Below are 11,526 nucleotides of genomic sequence, written 5' to 3'. Positions count from 1 at the left end.
ATCAGAACCAGAAAACATTGCAAATGAATTTAACACTTTCTTTGCACCACCGCCACCACCACAAAATACATCACAACGTCCAAAATCTGCTAAAACAGTCACAAATAAACATTCTCGATCATTTTTATATCACCTATAAGAGGAAATTGTCAGAATTATCAAAAAATAAAAGCAGTGTCACTGACAAAATCCCTATAGAAATTATAAAAACATGTGCAGAAGCTTTAAGTTACCCATTAAAAATACTAATAAATAAATCATTTGAATCTGGAACTTTCCCAGAACACTTAAAACAATCCGTTATTGTGCCGCTGTATAAAAAGGGCCTAAACAAAAAATTTCAAACTATAGGCCAATGTCCTTATTACAAAACTTTTCAAAAATATTTGAAAGAGCCATATTGTACAATCGCATTTATAACTTCCTCGAAAAATTCGAAATAATTTGTCCACAACAATTTGGATTTCGTAAAGGTCGTTCAATAACACACGCAGTCTTTACGTTCATAAACCAAATTCTGGTTAGTATAAATGTTAGCAAAAAAACCGTAGGCATTTTTCTCTACCTCTCAAAAGCATTTGATAATGTTGACCATAAGCTTCTTCTAATTAAACTTGAACACATTGGTATAAGGGGCTTAGCCTTAAAATGGTTTGAATTGTACCTCAACAATCGTAAGCAGAAAGTTCAAATTTCAAATATTGACGAAAAAATGATGCAACACATGATAGAATCACAATGGAGAACCATAAACAAGGACGTGCCACAAGGAAGCATTCTTGGGCCTCTCCTCTTCCTTGTGTACATAAACGAACTTCCAATAATTGCTGGCACAGAATGTTCAATGTTTGCTGATGACACTGCTCTGTTATTTGAATGTACTGGAGATGTTGACGAGTTTAATAAACATGTTAACGAGAATTGTCAATCAATAGCATACTGGCTTTTATCACAAAATCTGTCGTTTAACACAAAGGCTGGCCAATTCTTCCTGGTTACCGACTGAATTAGCCATTGATGCTGACAACCTAGAGGCCAGCCAATTCTTCCTGGCTACCAACTGAATTAGCCATTGATGCTGAAAACCTAGAGGCTGGCCAATTTTTCCTGGCTACCGACTGAATTAGCCATTGATGCTGACAACCTAGTAGCCGGCCAATTCTTCCTGGCTACCAACTGAATTAGCCGTTGATGCCGAAAACCTAGAGGCTGGCAAATTCTTCCTGGCTACCGACTGAATTAGCCATTGATGCTGACAACCTAGTAGCCGGCCAATTCTTCCTGGCTACCGACTGAATTAGCCGTTGATGCCGAAAACCTAGAGGCTGGCAAATTCTTCCTGGCTACCGACTGAATTAGCCATTGATGCTGACAACCTAGAGGCTGGCCGATTCCTGCTGGCCACCAATTGAACTGGCCACTGCTGCAACAGTCGCCTACGCCATTTGCTGTATCGTATGGCGCGATGATGCACAATGTGCCACAATCTGAAATTATCGCTGAAAGAATTCCGATTGCCCCAGTTTTCTATCTGTGTATTAAAACCCAGTTGTATTGAAATTCATATAACTATTTTTTGTGTATTGGGTTGGCTGTAAAAATATGAAGTATGTACCTATAAGCTACACCCCTTTGTACGTTCTGTATACCAGTACAATACTTGTTATTTAAATGTGAATGATTTGAATCGTCTTTCTTTTATGATGGTTTGGATAGAATACCTCACGGTGTTTTACTTACATCATGACCCAGGTTGAGGGCTGATGTGTGCCGGTGCTTATTATTTACAGTATTTCCTTGTGCAGGCAAACATGTCCCGTACACATGAGTTTCTGAAAAACCACCCACATCCCCTTTTCCTACCCTTAAAAGAGAAATAAACTCAACAAGTATATATTTTTATATATTTTTATATATATATATAAAATAGTGTCCGCTCTGTGTCTGTGGGACACTGGGCGGACGGAGTGGTTGAATGAGGTTAATAACATTTTGCAAACTTCAAAACAAGAGGAAGCTAACTGTCGCAAAGCCTGGCAACGCCGGAGACTTCAAATAATCTAAAATAATGTTGGTGATTCCTTAGGTATTCATGCAAATATATTCACATATTATATTATTGTAATTTCAGGAAAAACTTTTTCTTTTAACCCACAAATGTAATAATTAATCAATAGGTATTCCATACAAATAAAAATCGGATATGTTTATCAAAGACACCATCTAGGTTACAAACCAATTTCATTAGAAACTTTGTAATCATTTCAACAAAGGTGACTGCCAAAAATATGAGAAAAAGGAGTTGCAAGATGATATTTTTAATTCTAAATTTATTTATTAATGAATTAAATGTGACGCTTAATAAATTGGTTCCAATGGTCGAGTAAGACAAGAGACTCTGGGTTCGATTCCTAGTTGTGACCGTTTTGTTTTTATTTTTCGGTGTCTTGTTCTTTTTCGCGTTCCGTTTAAATTTATTAGTATTATATCCTTCTTCAATTATGTATTGTAATTTTGATTGCTTTTAAGTATTGAAGTTTGAAAATTAGTGTTTTCGATTCCGCTGGTCAACGCCCAATATCAAAGGCTACGATCCTATTGTTTCAAGGGAATTTGTAATTTTTTGCGGACAGCAATTAAAAAATAACACATTTTCCCAGTCTGCCCCTATTGACAAACTTATTATTACGTCACCTCAACCGCCGAAATGTACAAGGAGCTAAAATAGCAATTGATAAATAAAACAAAATTAACCTCGTGTCATAAAAAGAGTGATGATCCAAGAGTTGTCTGTCTTATCTACATACAACACTAAAATCTATATACCCTGGTTGTGTATACGTAAGATAATTTTATGTAATTTCTGCTTGAAACTTCCTTATAAAAGTTGATGTTGGATTCATTTTCTCAGAATTACTTGGTGGTGGTTGGTGCTTTACATGACATATGTTTGTATGATGTCTATTTGAAATCGTTTTGTGTCGAAGAGTTTGACGGACTTCGGAACGGTGAGCAAACTCATTTAAATCTGAACCATTTACTATCTCCTCATCTTATCTCATCTTCTTGCATTATTAGTAAATATAAAGATAGAATAATTTAAAATTGACAACTTTTAAATGTAGATTTCTTTGGAGACCAGTGTCGCCACTGAAATGTACCTTTGACCATTAGATAGAGACAGCCAGTCAACATAGCTTACTCTGTCTCTCTTACAATGCCTGACGTCATATTAGTAAACTTCATTAGATTTTGAATTTACGCTGAGAGACCGAATTTACGATATGAAATTTAAGCGAAGAATGGACAGATCTTTGGATCACAAAACATCTTGTTTTCTTTGAATATTATTTTTATTTATAATGCCTTTCTTTCCCATAAAAAAATCTTCCATCTTCTATGTAAAAATGAACTCAACATTATATTTTCTCCTTAAATTTAGGGACTTCTTTGTAAAATATATTGTATTTTTTAACACTTTTCAAACTGCAACTTTATTTTTCGTAAATGTACCGTTGCCGTTGTCATGGTAAGACAGAAATCCTGGGTTCGATTCCTAGTTTTGTTGATGGAATACAGTTTTCAGAAATGTTTTTATTTATTTATTCTACTAAATTTTACCATAGAATTCGTTCAAGATTTTGAATAATATCGATTTAGAATTAATTGAAATATTTCGTGTAATATTGTAAAGTCTAACTTAAATTATTTTTTTAATATTAAAACTTGGCCCCGCTCTCGCATTTGAAAATAAAAATGTCTCATAATGTTTTTCGTGTTTTTACTAAACAACATAAAGGGTTGAAACTCGTTTTAATTACTGTTAAAATACAGAGCAGTTTTTGAATTTTTAGTTATGAAAAACAACTAATTGTAAAGAGTACCATCCATTTCTTGACACTTATTTAGCCTGGAACTAACAACCATTTGTAAATGAGTACCCTCCACTTCTTCACACTTATTTAGCCTGGAACTAACAACCATTTATAAATGAGTACCCTACACTTCTTCATACTTGTTTAGCCTGGAACTAACATTTTAAATCTCTCGCAGGAGCCTTGCTCCCGGAGTTGCATTGATTTCCTCTTCAGAGAGGAATCAGTTCTTCGGTTTTAAACATTCAAGTTGGGTAGTAAAGAGTTTAAAACTTTACTTTTTAAGTAGTTCCATAGGAAAGTCAGTAGGCGTTAAAACTCCTTAGTAAGCTTTCAAAAAGTAGATGAATATAGTTTGAAAAGGAGATACGTAAATATTACTGTTAGAGGGAGCACACTGAAATAAATAAAAAAAAACTATAATAATTCAGCGAAAATTGTGAAAATATTTAATAAAACACATCTTGTTTAAAATGGAACAAAAATCTCTCGACAAATACTGAAGTTGTATTTAAAGGTACACTGTGGATTTTTTCATACAACATTAAATAACAGAATAGCATCTATTTTATAAACTTTCGGAGCATACTTCGTGATTTTTTTCTATTGAGGGAATTTCAGCTTTACCGTATTATGTTAAAAAACAACACATTTTTTTTAAGAACCTAAAAATTTAAGGTATTCAAGAGAAATATGTTGTAAGGCTTAAATCAGGACTCCTCGGTGGCCAGTTGATGTATCCTCGGCAGCTAATTACTCTTTCAGGGAAAATATCCTGAAGAGCAGCAACGAGTCATTTGTAATCTTCCTGGAAAATGTGTTACGGTTGTAGCCTCTAGCCAGTCTGATTTTGCTTTTCTGTAGTCAAAAAGTACGGATCATGTGGCAATATCGATCGGAACCAAAATTCTTCTGAGGCATCCGTTAGTTAGTTAGTGTGTGATTATTTGATGTAGGTATTACGATTATATCTGACCGATGGTCTTTTAAAAAGCTTCGGGTTATCAGCGATAATTAAACATGTGAGCTAACTTTTGGCCCATTCAATGTCATAAAAGTAATTTACTCTGAAAAATTTGTATTTTATTAAAATTCAAGGGAACTAAACGCCAAGCAATTCGATTAAAATCTTTTATATGGGTAAGACGAGTTAAAATGTAGATAAAATAAAATTATTTTCAATAATTATTATTTCATCACGTTATAATGGTGTGTGGATATTTGAGGTCTAATTGTTTAACAGAATTTGAATTATTAACAAATTCAATTGAATATAATATAATACATTCAAGTTCTGTTATTATTTATATATTTTACATCGACAAACTACTGAAAAGTAGTTTATTGGAACTTTTCTGTTTTTTTTTCTGTATTTTATCTTATTATTTACTGTAATATACATTTTTTCTTGCTTTCTTTAAAAAAAAAATAATTAAATACTGTGAAATAACTGGTCAGTAATGGAATATTAGCATAACTTGAATAGAACTTTTGCAGAACTTTATATCAATTAAAGCGGTTTATTTTTTCGTTTTTACGTTGCGCTACCTCCTTCTTTGGCCAACGTTTTGGACAACATTACGATGTCCATCATCAGCGCAAATGTCTAAACGTTTACACATCATATCTTGATATATATAAATTCTTTGAAATTTAATAAATTTCTCTCATTATTCGTGTTTATAGGAATCTCCATTATTAATATTTCCCATATGTATTTCTCTTGAAAGTGATGAAATCGTATATTTTCCCTAAAAACAAGATAAATCTATTGGCTTAACTTAAAAACTTATTTAGGTAATTTCTCACACTTTTTGAAGCATCCAGCACTTTTAATGAGTTTTCGTAATGATAAAGCAGGGATAGGCAATATTTTCAATAACAAGATTAAGATTCGTGTGAAAAAAATTATAATTTCTTTTTTCGATTAGATGACGTATCGCCTGACTGTCTATGGACTGCTGGTATGGTGCATTGCAGCTATGGTAAACACAGAGTGCACATCATCGGAATGTTCCCAAGAAACTTCAACCGTCCTGAACTGCCCGCCTGGAACTACTCAACATAATAACTACTGCTTTCCAAATAATATTTGCCCAGTGAACACTGTCTTCAAAAATGGATTTTGCGAAGATATCAACCAAGGACAAAACTTGCGATGTCCTGCCCCTTTTATTTTAAAAGATGGAGTCTGCTTAAATGAACCACTCATACAATCTTGCTCATCCAACTCCCAAAATTGCATTGTAGATAAAAACGTGAGAATGGAGTGTGAGCCTTCCATGATTAACTTTAATGGAGGTTGTGCTCCTCTGACTGTTGCCTCGTGTCCTTATTCAACAAGTTTGCAAAATGGGCTATGTGTCCGAGAGAATACGTGCACATCGGATACTTGCAATCAGCCACCAGTGGTAAATATCCCAGAACCACAAATAATACGAATTCTAGAACCGCCGGCAATAGTAAATGTGCAAGTATCTGCCGAACCAAAAGCCCGCCATGTAAGACAGGCAGAAAACTTAACTCAACAAGACCCCCCATCTAATCCTGTAAATAAAATAGATATAACTAATATCGTGGATAGTTATAATATTCATAACGTCCCTACTAATATCAATGGAGTCAACATTAATAATATCACGTTGGGCTCTCGGACTGGGGCGCTAAATATTAACAACCACGATAGATCGCAAAATCACGGAGAAGAATCACATGGCTTTGCCGAGGATGAATCAGGAACCTATAACGAGATATGCTGCGTCGTAATGGAACCACGAACGTGTGTACCAGTTGGTGATAAAATTAAATGCTCCCATACAAGACACCACAAATGCGGTGCAGAGTGTAGTGAATCTGGGAGTGATCCTAATTTATTGATAAGTTATCAGACGTATCCAGAAAAAAATGATATATCTGTTGCAGAAAATATACCAGATCCATTGGAGGATGAAATGAATGTAGTTCCTGAGACATACGCTGGGACGCATCCTGGTCACTATCTTGACTCTCAATCTCATCCTGATCACATTAATTTGTACCAGGGCCAAACAAACCCTACGAGTTATTCCGACCAATATAATCCTTACCTTATGCCTAATCAAGGTCAACCCAGTCCATTACCTTATCCATTCCCTGAAGATCATAATGTTGGTATTTCTATGTCACATCCAGGTCAACAATATCCAATGCCTTCCCTAGATTCTGGGGGTCAAAACATGGAAGTTCCCTTGCCGTATCCAGATCAGCCACATGTAATACCTCAACCTTCCAATGTTGTACATAACATGGAAGTTCCCATGTCATATCCAGGTCAACAATATCCGATGCCTTTCCTAGATCCTGAGGGTCAAAACATGGAAGCTTCCATGCCGTATCCAGATCAGCCACATGCAATACCTCAACCTTCCAATGTTGTACATAACATGGAAGTTCCCATGTCATATCCAGGTCAACAATATCCAATGCCTTTCCTAGATCCTGAGGGTCAAAACATGGAAGCTTCCATGCCGTATCCAGGTCAGTCACATGCAATACCTCAACCCTCCAATATGGTACATAACATGCAAGTTCCCATGTCATTTCAACGTCAACAATATCCAATGCCTTTCCTAGATCCTGGGGGTCAAAACATGAAAGTTCCTATGTCATATTCAGGTCGACAATATCCAATGCCTTTCCTAAATCCTGGGGGTCAAAACATGAAAGTTTCCATGCCATATCCAGGTCAGCCATATGCAATACCTCAACCTTCTAATGTGGTACATAAAATGAAAGTTCCTATGCCATATCCAGATCAATCCAATCCAATGCCTTATCCTTATCAGGATCGCAGTTTCAGTCAAGCTGGACAAAATGCTTATCTTTCACAGTATCCAGGTGGATTATCAACTGCGTTTTCACCATCCAACAGCAGACGTGGCCCTTTGTTAACTGCGCACAACATGTATAAATAGGTAAGGATATCCATTCTGTAATGCTCCAGCGGAACAAATTCCCAACTGAGATTTCATTAAAAATACATTTTACAATTATTCACGTTTTTCTGTCATATCAAAATTCGAGATGACTCGACTCGATCAGTAAATTTACTTGATCGTGTCGTGTTGCCCCCGAATTCTTCGTTTGTGCGTCATACGAGTACATTCTACACGCGATAAAGTCACATAATTTTTGTAAGTATTAAAGTAACAGTGTAATCGTCTTCTTGCTCACTAAAAAATCTATATATTTTTATGGTTAAATCTTTAGCATATTTTCTGTTCAGTAAATAAAAAAACCCTACAGAGTGAATGATCGTAGAACAGCCAGAGGCGGCTGCTTCATTAGGTCCGTAGGAAAATTTTGCAATTGTTTACAAAAAAATATTTTTATTTGTTCCAGATTGTAACCAGTGTCAACAAGCAAGGTGCCATCTGATGTGCTATTGGATAATTTGACACATCCCTTTTTTTCCCTACCTGTTAGTAAAGGTGTTCATACTATTTTTAATAAATTTTTGTCACATGCTGGTTTATTGTAATTTGCATAATAATATAAATAGCAAGACAGAAATCTCAAGAGTCTATTTATTTATAACTGAAAAATCCTATCGTAATAAAGTAGGTATCCAGGAGACTGAATATTAAACAGGTGTTGAAAATTTTTTTAAAGTTTCCACCATACATTTCTGATTTTTTTAAAGTCAGCTTCCTTCGTTATGATTAAAATTTTTCATTTTAATCATCCATAAATGATGTTGATATATTCGTTCAGTTTTACTTCATACATGTTGATAAATTGCCATTAATTTTACCCCGTAACTGAATAAATTTCTACAAATTTTTTCTTCAAGAGTCCATTTAAATAAATTATTTTATAAACAAAACTGTATTTTCATCATCATGTAATGAACGAAAATAAAGTATGGATAAAAACTGAACTTAACAGGCTCAATAAAGCTAAAAAAAGTTTAAGCATTTTGAATTTTAATTTATTTAAAAATGAAATAAAATATTAGTGAACCTCTTCAGCATCATAAATATATCGTCACATTAATAAGTACATTTCTTAAATCAATTCTTTAAAATTTATTGGTCAAACAAAGAACTTCTTAAAATAAAAGACAGGAATTTACAAAAATACGAAATTTAAAAAAACCTATGTGTACCCAGTGGCATCGCCAGCTTCAAAGTTAGATGGAAAAATATTATTAATTTAAAAAAATATCATATATTCAACATTCGCTGATTCTGAATATATAAGTTTTACTATATATTATTATACGTAGAATTTATAATTCCTTATTAAAAAATGAATAAAACACGGTTCACATTAAAACGCCCTGTTTGGTTGGTATAACTGAATCTGTTGATTCTGACGTCATCACACTGCATTCCATTTTGGTTTTGTATGAAAACTTTTGTTGGTTAGTTTTTTTTTCCTATTATATATTTATAATGGGAAATATTTATCTACTTTACTTCCATATATATACCTATATTGAAATTGAAACGTCATTTAAGTGACTATTACGTTATTTTTTTAATAACGCATCTAGTATATTATCATGGGAAAATCAATATCCAGCCACCGAAGTTATGATAAAGTATTATTATTATTTTTCCGATTTTATGTCCGGGTTGAATCTTCTCCATGGGAAAAACTAAACCCTTTTATAGTGAATACCTCACAAGAGTCCCAACTGCTCCCGTCTGGAGCCAGTGACACTATGGCATCCCCAATTGGGAGATGTTGTGAGGCTGAAGGTAAGTGGGGAAGGGAAAGAGGAAGGTGAGGAAGTACCTGGCTATTCAGATCTAGTCACTAAACACGGCTAAAGCCATTTGGAGCAACGTTTCAATTCTGAATGGTGGTCTTACACCAGGGCGATACTGGTAGTACCTTCCACTCTGGAACGTGCCGCAAATATACTATATATTATATTTTAATTAATTAATATTTTAATTAATTAATTGTGAAATAACACAAATTAATCAAATAAAATTTTTATTTGCGCACGCCGGGTTCGAACCCGCGACCTTCGGAATGGCAGTCCAATGCGTTACCACTGGACTATGCCGGCCGTCCCTTCCACAACCCTTCCACACACTTTTCCACAAATGATCATCTAGTCAATCAACATTAAGTGCATTATATAAGCAAAATAAATACAAAACAATACAAGAACAACACGTCAACACACCAGAGATGAAATGGGAAAATAATTCACCGACTCCAGATATTTTCATATCAGAGGGTTCGGCTCGGTAGAACTCCTAAGATGGCCTATAAATCTTACTCATCCCTCAACATAAATATTTCATTATCCTGAATGCATTTAAAATGACTGATTTTTGCATTTTTATGCATACATTTTTTGATAGATCTAATACGCCTCAATTTTTAATGAGAGAGTGAGGTAAATAAATAAATATTATTATTATTCTCAGAGTTAAAGTTTGGTAATAAGTACATAATTTTATTATTTATGATTTACTGTTTAAAACATAAAATTATGAAAGGCAAACTTAATTTTTTATAGTAAAATTGTGAATCTAACTAACAAACAAGCTGTTCGGGAGATTGGGTCTTTTGAGATTTTAGAATCATTTAGAAATATTTCCAGATTACTTCGATTCGCTGTATTTGAATATATACCAAAGTGAAATACTGTTTTTGAAAGCAAATAAAAGATTTTTTAAATTTTAATATTACAAACGGATAGAATACGTAAAAAATAATAAAATCTGATAAGCTGGAGAGATACCACTTTAGACGAAACTTAAAAATACGTTTTATTACACAAACAAACTTAAAGATTATTATCACTTCACTTTTTTTCGTTTCAAATACAAATAATTTATTAAATATTCACCAAATTTGACAAATCTTTCGCAAACACGCACGCAATAGACCAATTTACAAAAAAAAAAACAAGATTACAGTTATCGCCTGTGGACTGTTAATAATTATTAATAAAAACGGAAACTTTTTAGCGGCGGATAGCTTTATCGTTAAGGATTCTATATTTGATAATTGATTTCTTAAGTAAAGTTAAATACAAAGTACAAAGATAGTTGTATTTTATTGTAATTGATAGTTGTATTGTATTTTATTACTCTTCGTAATTACTGCTTTTTTGTTGCGTGGAGTCCTAAAGGTTTCCTAAATGAACAAATTGAGAACAATGATTCAACTTTGCACAGTGGCGATATCGTAACCAATGAGGTTTATCCGAGGTGCGATTATTGCTAGTTGAAAACTTTTATAAAACTACCGGTGAGGGAAAGGTCTAAACCATAAATTGTTTTATTTTCATTGTGAAATAATTAAAATGTATTATAGGTAATAAAGCGTTTACAAGCAATTTTTTTTTGGTTTTAAATATTTTTAGTGTTTTACACCACAATCAGCAATAGGGAAGAATCAGCAATAAGACAACACTATGATATCGATATCGACTACATCTCATCATTTCTCTGGCTGTATAAGCATTTATCATTTAGCATTGTCTGACGGGCGAATTATGTTAGACCTGGTTCTATTACACAGAGTCATTAACAACTTAATTGATAGCCCCAACATCGTTGCCACTATTAAATTCCATTTACCATTCTAATGCAATATATACATTACCAAATATCAGACACACTTACTAACCAATAGAATGCAT

At 33.7% G+C, this 11,526-nt stretch overlaps 1 long non-coding RNA gene and 1 pseudogene across 1 annotated transcript; both read left to right on the top strand.

The window, feature by feature from the left end:
* The first annotated feature begins 2,883 nt into the window (after window positions 1-2,883).
* On the top strand, window positions 2,884-8,417 carry LOC149417027 (uncharacterized). The gene is made up of 3 exons (XR_016303401.1): window positions 2,884-3,008; window positions 5,807-7,828; window positions 8,256-8,417. It is a non-coding gene; the product is annotated as an uncharacterized LOC149417027 (long non-coding RNA).
* Window positions 8,418-11,047: 2,630 nt separating this feature from the next.
* On the top strand, window positions 11,048-11,178 carry LOC149417026 (U4 spliceosomal RNA; annotated as a pseudogene).
* Window positions 11,179-11,526: the final 348 nt, after the last annotated feature.

Source organism: Hesperophylax consimilis, chromosome 16 (assembly GCF_061612785.1).
Source record: "Hesperophylax consimilis isolate HC1 chromosome 16, BYU_Hcon_1.0, whole genome shotgun sequence".
Lineage (NCBI taxonomy): Eukaryota > Metazoa > Arthropoda > Insecta > Trichoptera > Limnephilidae > Hesperophylax > Hesperophylax consimilis.
Note: the sequence above shows the minus strand (reverse complement) of the source record. Positions and strands in the feature narration are given on the sequence as shown.